The sequence below is a fragment of the Charadrius vociferus genome, unplaced genomic scaffold (assembly GCF_000708025.1).
Source record: "Charadrius vociferus isolate BGI_N301 unplaced genomic scaffold, ASM70802v2 scaffold266, whole genome shotgun sequence".
Classification (NCBI taxonomy): domain Eukaryota; kingdom Metazoa; phylum Chordata; class Aves; order Charadriiformes; family Charadriidae; genus Charadrius; species Charadrius vociferus.
Genome location: NW_009649114.1, coordinates 2,894,411 through 2,904,762, shown reverse-complemented (window position 1 = coordinate 2,904,762; position 10,352 = coordinate 2,894,411).

Sequence of the window (10,352 nt, the reverse complement as noted above, 5' to 3'; positions counted from 1 at the left end):
CTCGTTCCGTTCATGATTAATGCCTGAGTGTGATTTTTGGGGGAGGGAGGGAAGCAGGCTGCACTCTCCCATCCGGAATCTGATTTTGCGAAACAGGGGGAGAGTCCCAGCGTGGACTGCACGGTTTAGCTTTTTACTCCAGGTGACTCTGTAAGGCTTGAAACTGTGACTGGGTCTGAGCCAAACTAACCCCATTCCAGCATCTCCCATCTCAGGTCAGCCAGGTCAGGGACAGAGCCAGTGGGACCTCGGAGGTAGGACGCGTGCAGTGGTCCTGTGTCTGGGCTCCTCTCCCAACGCAGAGCCCTTCTGGGCTGGAGCCCGGGACAACGGGAAGAGCAAAATCATAGCCCTGGTGAGGCTGAGCCCTCCTGCCCTCTGGGGCTGGAGCAGGGAACTCGCCTGGGGTTGCTCCTGCCAAACGGGCTGGGGGACAAGTGACAGTGCTCCGACTCGTCTCGGTGGGATGGGGATCTCCAAAGCGGGGCAGAGCCCAGCTCGCCCGCAGCCCTGCCTGCTGTCACCCGCTGCGGCGGCCACCGGCAGAGCCCGAGGAGGGTCAGTGAGGTCTTGAGAGCAGCTCATCTGCCCCCCGGTAACAAAGCCGTTCCTGGCAGACATCTGTCTAAGCTGTTTTTAAAACCCTCCAGTGTTGCCTCCCCACATCACTGATTCCTACCTTAATCTTTACCTTCAGATAGATTTTTTTTTTTTTTCCTCCACGCCTGTCCCTTGCTGCAGTTTAAGCCCAGTGCTGTCCCAGCAGAGGGACAGGACACCGTACACCCTCTCTCCTCGCAGCTGCAGAGGCTTTGCAGGACCTGCCATAATTTTATAACACTCACATCCCTCCTGTTCCTGCCTCTTTTAACATAAGAATAGCAAACCTTTCAGCCTGTTTCCATAGCAGGGTCTTTCTGTGCTTAAAATTTCAACCCTGACTCTTTCTGCGGTTTCCCTTTCCCTGGTGGAGTGCCCTGGACTGTGCTTAATAGAAAGGCATTAAAATATTTGCTATAATATTCCTCTGCTATATAGCTCTGGTTTGGTTGCTTTATTAGGTTTATCTGTGCTGAGGAGCACAAATCTGCAGCGGAGCATCCGTGCTCGGGTGTCACAGCCGTGCTGACTCTTTGCGCAGCTGAACGTCCACCCGAGCCGCTTTACCCCCGCGCGGGTGTATTTCTCTGCGTTTATCCACACACAACTTCATGTACCATCGTCCCACCTGTTCACTCGTCCTGAGCAGATCGTGAGATCTCGGGACTCTTCTCTGACGTGAGCCAGTCTGACCAACTTAGTGTCATCCACAGTTTCCCCGCCCCACACCTTTCCTTCTTTTCTGGGTGCAAACACCACCAGATGGAGCTTTTTTGCCACGACAAAAATGAACTACTAATTGTTATTCTCCTTTTCTCATTGACATGTCACTGTCCTCTAGGGTTTGTTGTTTGGTTTGGTTGTGTCTCCAGCAGGACTTTTTCAGAGGTCCTTGGAAAGAAAACAGTACATCAGTTTTTATTCACTACTTCACCCACACGCTCCAAGAACTCTAACCCATTAGAAAGAACTTTTCTGTGTACGAAAAGCCATGCTGCTTCTAATTTGTTCTCATCTTCCAGATACAGTGTTTCACCTTGCAAACCAAATTCAGCTGTAAGGCCAGCAGATGTTAACTAAAGAATAATTTTCAGCTTTACGATAGATGATGAAGCCTTAGTAGAGTCTGCGATACCGGGACAGAGAAGGGAACTTTTAAAATAGGTGCTGTAGCAAAGGAAAGTTTCCATTTTATCTGTTTTCTCAGGGGATTTGCGGGAAGGGTCGTCTCAGGTTATCAGCGTACAATCTCACTCTGCTCTCGCCTCTCCTGCCCTTCCTGACACCACTTACTAAGTGGAAAAAAAGCTTGAACTGGGAGGGTGAATGGGTGACTGGTCTGTAGTACTGTGTCCTGTCACTGGATGGCAACAGCATCGCAGGCACGGCTGCCGGGGTGCGGGCTCCGAGGGCAGAGAGGGGCTGAGCACCCTCAGAAGGGGAACCCCCCCTGTTCCAGGTCCCCCCTCTTTGCCCAAGTGACCCCCGTACCCATCAGCTGTGGTCCGCACACCCCGAGCTGCGGGTGTGCACTGCGCTCTGCCCCACAGCAGCGGCGGGCATCACTGGTTTGTACTGGGCTGCTATGGGGGAAAGCGCGAGTGCTTTGTAGGGGCAGGAACGGGTGACAGCAGGGCTGGATTTGCTGGGCTCGAAGCAGACCAAGAAGAGTCGGGGGCGGCCCTCCCCAGAGGCTGACGGTCTTTGGAGGGCTGGTGGGCTCTCTGGAGAGCCGCAGCAGTATCTACCTCGAAGCCCCACTCGGTGGAGTTTGGGCAGGGGGCCCGGACACGGTACCACGGGCCACCTTGACTATATGCAGAAGGCTTTTGCTCTGGGACTGGCACTGCCGGGAGCCATTTCTTTTTGGTGGGTTTTTTTTTTTGTTTGGTTGGGTTTTTTTAAACAAAAAAGTACATCTCTGCTGCAGAAGTAAGAGCTCTAGATAAAACTACATTCTCAGAATAACCCCAAACTTTCCTTACAGAGCTCAATGAGCCACTTTATTCCTCAGGGATAAAGCCCTGAGCAACTACAACCAGTGTGAACTTTGTTTAACCACCAACCCAGTCAGGTACTGTAGCTCGTACGAAAGCGAGCCCGTCCGACGCGCTGACCAGCGGGCTCTCCCTGCCCCTACCTTCCTAACCACCACGGTGCTCCCGGGCACCACGGCCTGGGCTTGGGCTTCTGCCCCCGGTGAGCGAGGGAAACAGAGGTGGGGAGCCCTCAACTGGGAAATGAAGGCAGAGGGTGAGATGAAGGCTCTGCCGTGGCTGTTCGCACGGAGAGGATTGTCCACTGAATCATATGGGTTGGAAGGAAAATCTCACCCCCCTTCAAAGCAATGCTGTCCAAATCACGGCAGGGTTTGGGGGAGAGCTGCTGAGCGAACACGCCGTTCTTCTGGCGTCAGAGACCCGAGCTGGGGCTGCGTCCGAGGAAGGACCGGCTCTCTTTGATGCTCACAGCTTAGCTGGTACCAGTATGGGCTGCCCACCCCTGCGCTGGGTGGGGAGAGGAACCAAAGCCAGGCTTGTGCTGTTTCCCTTCTCCACCCGGCCCCAAGAGCAACAGATGGGGTGGGTTCAGCATCACAGTGCTCAGTGAAGGCTGAGGTGCACCTCAGGAGAAGCAAAGAGGGGCACAGGTTGTGCAGGTGACGGTGCCGGTCCTGGGGCTGGAGGAACCGTAGGTGGGAGAGAGCGAGGGCTGATCGCAGCCATGAGCTCTGCACCGTGGTGCCTTGTGCCCCTCCGCTGGCTCCCGACGTACCACGGGGTGCAGAGAGGAAAGAGGGGTTTCTTTCGGTGCGGATTTCTTTCTGCAAGAGGCTGTCCCAGGGCAGGCGTTGAGGGAATGTAGCACAGGGAGTTGTCTGGACAGAAAACTCGAAGTTCAGGCAGAAGCGTGCGTGTTGGGGCGGGCAGGCGGAGGAACTTCATTCAGAAGGTTACAGCGGGTGCGAGTCTGCAGGAGGAGTCTCCTTCCCTGAGCCCATTTGAGAGCACGTTTCACTGCCCCCCTCCCCCAGCTCTTTCCTTCTGGATGGAGGAATCTGCCTCAGCTATTGGTTTGCTTCTCAGAACCACCTCTCCCTTCCCGCCATTCCTCACACCGCGAGCCAAACCTGGGTGCCGCAGGGGCCAGCGCTCCCCAGAGCGACCAGTCTCTTCATGGCCAGGATTGGTGGCAACCTTCTGTGAAGCTCTGTGTGATGGGTTTTACACATATACTTGAAACCACACTATCACTGTTCGTTCTGGTTCTTCCTTACCTTTTTCACAGTATCAATGTGCGCGGCGTCTCACACAGCTCCTTCCCCACCTCCTGTCCCCATCCCTCCAGGACGCCCCAGTCTCTCCCAGCACTGGGGGAAGGGGATGGGGTATATGATGGAGCAGTAAAGCATGCTTTGCACTGACTCTGGAGGGGATGGACTGACAAATACCTTTTCCTTCCCGGGGGGAGGAGGAGAGGAAGACTCCAGGTTGTCCCGGTAGCAGCAGGGAGATGGGGAACGAGCTTTGCCTGTGGGCCAAGCCTTTCCCCAGTGCGGGGCATCTTTAGGTGGCAGGCAAAGGGACTGTGTGGAACGCGGTGGGTTGCTTTTACCTGAAAAAAAGAAAAATAAATAATCATTTCTTTCACAAATATTCTGTTTTAAAAGGATGTAATATATATATATATGTGAAAATAAAAGTGGTACATGCAATGCAAACTCTTTTCCTGGCGGTGTTGAGGGTTTTCTTCCAGAAGCCGTACTCCTTTGCGGGGTGCTCTGGTTGCATTGCGGGTTCCCCTGCATAAACTGGCACAAGCTCTTTAGTCTCAGTCACCCCATTAGTTTAGGGATAGAGGACCTTCTTGCGCTTTTTCTAGCATGAAAAGCTAGATAGGCAGAGAAATCTGCTGCAGAAGCTTGCTTTGCCCCCCCTGAGAAATAGCGCCTTTACAGCAAACGCTGCAGGGCTGAAGGAGAGGGAAACAATGGCAGAGGATGAGGAGAAGGCTCTGCCGTGGCTGTTCGCAAGGAGAGGATTGTTCACTGAATCATACGGGTTGGAAGGAAAGTCTCACCCCCGCTCAAAGCAAGCGATCTGCGCTCTGAGCAGCTGCTCGACCTGCCCACAAGCTCAGGCTTTTTCTCTCTGCTGCGTCCACACCTCCCTAGCAGGAGACAATAAGGATAGGAAATCGCAAAGGGAAAAAAAAATAAATCCATTTCAGATGAGTGCAACAGGATCCTCAGCTGCCATAAAAGGCACCAGCAACTGGAAATGCACGTTCTTGTCAGAAAAGCCCCAGACGTATGAGATGGGGAGACGCTACCGCTTTCCTGTATGGGGATGACAGCGATACCGCCTGCGAGCCAACAGCCCCGGCTGCCCGCACAGAGAACTCGCATTGCTCAGCGGAACAAGGGCTGGCACGAGGATGGGAAACCGGGGCTCCTGCAACAGCCGCTGTCCCGGGCTCCCCTCCCCAAACACCAGCCCACGTCCCCGGGCTGCCGCACTCACGGCTCTTCTCACACACCGAGACAGGACCTGACCTCGTGCTGAGCCGCCCTCCCTTCCCCACACCGCTCTCCTTCACTCAGAGACAGTCCTCCTACTTTTCATCCCACTTTTCACCCCACTTACCTGACTTTTCACCCCACGCAGGACCAGTCTGGATAGCAGCTTCCCCCCCACCGTTCCTACTGGTGCTGCAGGGCCTGTAATGGGCAAAGAAGCAGGTGATGATGGGGAACAGGCTGCTTTAACACCACTCCCACAGCTGGGACTGTGCACAGTGTTAATGAGCTCATCTCACTAATAGGCACGGACACCCCCACCTGTGATAATGGTCCCCAGGTCCCCCTCACCTGCAGCCGCTTCTGCTGATGCCTTCCCACCTCCAGCACTGATCACTGCAGCCCTCGCTTTTGGGGCTGGGGGAGCCTCCCCTGGGAGCCCCAGTCTCTTGGTCACTGGTTGTGGTGGGGGGCAGCGAGCCCAGGGCAGCCCCCGGTGGCTGCCGTGGGGTCCCACCCACGGAGATGTTGTCTCCATTGGTCCTTGCTGATGGACATGGAGCATCCTTCCAGTTTCCCTGCCCCCACCCTCGATCTGTTTCTGTTGTTCTGGTTGAGAAAGGGGGGACGGACGACAGTGGGAGGGTTTATGGTTACTGTAGGGCTCTGCGGTGTGACGGGGGTGGCTTTACAGTGGGGGTGGCTCTGCCTCGGCAGCCTGCAGAGCCGCACCGCCGCCACGGTTCAGCCAGCTTAGCGATGAATCCCAGTGACTCCGCAGCTCCCGTCCGCTGCTCTGTCCCAGCCCACGTCATCGCCAACGAGTCTGTCATTCCCGCAGAGCAGCGACAGCTTCGTGCCGTTACCCTTCAGGCGCCCTGGCTGCCCGCATCTGCGTTTCCTCCCTCTGAACGCCGGCCGGTTAAAATGGGGGAGGAGGATGGTCGGGAGCAGAAGGTGCCGGGGGGTCCGAACCCAGGCTGTGCCCGTTTGCCGCAGAATTAATCCTGGGGAATGTGTATGGAGGTGTCGGGAGAAGGAGAGGATGAAGACTCCGGTTATAAATTGCTGCAGAAAGCGCGGGGGCTCAGGCTTTCCGCACAATCAGCCAGGAGCAGATTAAGCATCGGAATCTAAATAAATATTTACCCTCTAGTTCCCGGTCTCTATAAATAGCCGTGTGACACAGTTGCCAGTTGGTACTTTGGGATGCCTGCAGCAAGGTTCCAGTAAGATGAGAGTATTCCCAGTCACGCAACCTCGCGCGTACCTGGCTGACCCGACACCGCGCACAAAGACCCACCGCTGGAGCTCCATCCCTCTCTCTGCAGGGAAAGGTTAAACTTTAACAGAAGATAAAGGGCCCTAATTAAAGAGCCAGCTGCTCCTGTAATCCACTTTGTGTCCTGCCCCAAAACCAGATCAAGCTCCTAATTAAATTACCAAAAAAAAAAAAAAAAGGGAAAAAAATTAAGGCCACAATATTATTGAAGCATTTGCCTTTGGCCATTCAAATACAATTGACCCTAAACCAGAATCCAAGATCTGGTAGCAATCTAGATCTTGATCTGGTATCTGAGACAAGTACCTCATCTCCAAAACTGGGTCAAACTCTGAACCACTCTGAGTTTTGCAGAAATCAAGGTTTTTCTAGCCAATTTACAGGATATGCAATGGGAGTGGGCAGGAGCTGGCAAATCGCACTTGTTTTTATTTTTTAAATAAAGATCCTTCGCTCCCAGGCAGGTTTTCCTTCGTTTGGCGTGTGTTTGAAGATCCTCAGCCCCTGGCGAAGATTCCGCGCGCTGTCGTTGCGATGTCAGGGCCAGGCTTCCTCCCAAGGGCTCGTTCACATCCATTCATCTCACGCATCGTTTCTACCACGGATATCTGGGATTCCACGTGGGACCTGGCTGCATCGCCACAAACGCATTGAAGGAAACAGACTTTGATCTCCCAGCTGGGAGGGGAACACGGGCAGCAATAAAACCCCATGATTGACGCGAACTGGCACGAGCACCTCCGCCAGCAGGAGTGCCTTTGGGGCAGCGCTGTGACAATAGCTTGCGGCAAACAGTTTACTAAGCCAATGTTGGGTTTTTCTTTCCATCCTGTGAATTGGCAGCCAGAGATGTGGCTTCTTCTCCAATTTAATCCTTATTCACAGATCTCCCTGACTTTCCCTGAACGATCTCCCTGAATCGTGGTGGTCTGGGCAAAATAGAGAGGAGACAGCACTGGAGGTGTCCGTTAGAGCATGGGCTGAGGTGAGCTTGCTCCAGCAGACGTGACCGGTCTGACAGGGATGAAGTTGAGCTCTGCTCGGCTTTCCTGGCACTCATACAGCTTTCTGGATCAAAGCTGGAGGCCGGCCAGCTATCAAGAGCTCTGGCAGGGCAATTTCACATCTTCACTCACCATACCATTTAGACTTATCCCTATCATCAGATGGCTGTGGGGAACACTGCAGTAATTCCATGCCCTCGGATGGATCTCTGTTGTACAGCAGGATCCTCTTCTATTAAAGTTAGAAGACCTGATCCAGCACAAAGCACGCAATAAATTCAGTTTTCTACTTACACCAGTCATTGAAGGAGACCAAACCACAACACTGTCTTTACACAAGTCGCATTTCCAATTCAGAACTCCCTCTCTCCAAAAACACCCTCACATTTGCTTGGACTATGGCTCTGCCCATCAGTGTGTTGACCAGAAGAGTCAAGGGGAGTGCCCTGGCATTTGCCGTGCGCTGATTGTGCTCGTCTAGGGGGATTTACACCCGTGATTTAAAGGGGGTTGTTCTACACTTACCCTGCGGAACCTGGCCCAAAGGTCAGAATGCTGAAACTGGATGAGGTCTAGATGGCTCAGATGACACCTTGAACTCCGGGGCAGCACACAAGCAGCTCAAGATGTTTCACAACTCTTTTTCCTCGCGATCTTCTTGCAAAAATCTGCAGCTAAACAATGACAACACATGTGGTGATGGTGGCTTGGCTGCGTTTCCTTAGAAATAAAGCAATCGTACCATCAAAGCACCAAGCAGCAGGGCTTTGCCGAGGCAGCTTTCTAAGAAGAAATGAGTCATTTTTAGCAGCTGGCACATGTGAGTGAGGGAAAGGCAGACCCATACAGACAGCAAAATTCTGGCACTCTGGAGCTTGTTCAGACTTCGAGCCTTGCCTTTAAAGCGATTCATAGCTGCTCATTTCGTTATTTGCCGGTGGTGTTACTCCTGCTGCATCCCCACCTTCATCTCTCCCTGAGGCAGATGTTGTCAGGGGAAAACGCAGCTGAGCATCATTCCCAGCAGCGGCATTGAGCTCCATCCCTTCCCAACTCCGCAGCTGGCAACTCCGCTGCTGCTGAATGGAAAAAAACACCCATACTCCCGCAGAGGATTCTGCCGTGGCAAGGTCGTGTGGTCCATCGTGCCAAGGGTAAAGCCACCGAATAAGAACAACTCCACTTGCTGAGGAACCCACCTTAAAAGCCACCAGAGAAGAGCATGAGGAAGGGATGCTGCGTTTCTCCCGTGATCCACTTGCTGTCCCTACCTGGAAGGTGCTCAGATGGGAAACATCTGCTCTCCTTCACACCCGGCTGCCGCCTTCTGGAGAGGGTGCTGCGAGAGGCAATAGTCACTGTACTCAAACGTCTCTGCGTCTGGGGGAAAAAAATAAAGGAAAAAAGACAGGCTTGTAACAATTCACTAACAAAAACCCAAATGGAAGTCCTCAATAACAGCAAGGTTAGAGCTGTTAACTGAAGAAAAGGATGTGCACTTCAGAACAAACCCACCACATTTGTCACATCTTCCAAATGTTGTGGGTTTTCTTCCTTTAATAAAACTTTGGTTTTCTGCAGTATCTTTACCTTTATTTTCCCTTTGCTAGGAATACCCTCCGGTCCCTGTGTTCTTTCACCTTTTCATTTTCTATTCCTGCACAGAAGAAGAGCATAGTTTTTCTCCTAACAAAAAATTCTCAAAGCATTGTTTTGATGCATCTTGACAGATTTTCAGCAAAAATATTTAGAAGAAAAAGCAGCAGCCACTGAAGTTTTCCCTGCTAGTAAAAAGGGCATTTCCATTAAAAGAAACACAAAGAAACTCAGCCAATCTAATCATGGCCTGAATCGAAAAAAAGTCAGTAAATGCAGATTTAGAGGTAATGTTGCTTCCCAGGTCATGTGGAAGCCTTGAATTAAAAAACGAGGGTGGAAGACCCTTTCCACTGAAAATCCAAGACGGTTGTCCCTTTCTTCTTCTTAGTCACCAGCAATAAAAACGCTGCAGGTTGATTAATGCCTTCCCTAATACCAAAATGGGTCTTGTTCCCAGGTTTTGTGCTTCCCGAGCCCTGGGCAAGCGAAGGGCTTGACAGACCCCCAAACCTGGAGGAGCCCTTGGGAAGGTCCTTGCCCTCCGCTGGCTGCCAGCTCAGCTCTGCCGCCTCAGCAGGGGGGAGCAGTGGGTTCCAAATCCCCTGCGTTCGCCGGGACGCATGCAGGAAAGGGTTACGCCATCCTGCGCCAGGAAGAAGAGCCACCAAGTCTACTGGAGTTCCCCATTCGATGCCTCTTGCTGGGGCTCGTCTTGCTTTCCCAGTTCACTGCCTGAACCACCGGGGTGGGGAAATACCCAAGAACCTTTCTTATACTTACAAAAACCACAGCTCAGGGTCCAGAGTTTACCTGCTCCTTTTTTTTAAGACTGCAGGGAAGTGCATGCTGCCCCTCAGTTTCTGTTTCTCCTCCGAAAATGCCAGCGGGAAAACCCTCTCCCCAGTTTCTTCATACCTAGTGAACGTCAGGCCCTCGCTACAAAGCCTTTCCTGGCTGGAAGTCTGTACCACAGTAATTTAGGGCACATCAGCACATGAAAGTGAACTTGATTTAAGTGAGAGCATCACTTGAAACTGCAATAGCTTTTCTCAATTAACTCTGCATGTAGGAAAGACCTTGAAACGCATTTTAAACTGCTATATTAAGGCACTATAAAATCCTTTGTGAACACTATTATTCTGGCTCACTTTAAACCCGATCCCCCAATCTGACATTAATACAAGGGTTGCCATCATGACTTAGTAAGACATAAGTAGCTGAGTTGTGATAACAGAATCACAGAATCGCAGACTGGTGGGGGCTGGAAGGGCCCTCTGGAGCTCCCCCATCCCACCCCCCACCAGAGCAGGGGCACCTACAGTAGTGGCACAGGACGGCGTCCAGGCGG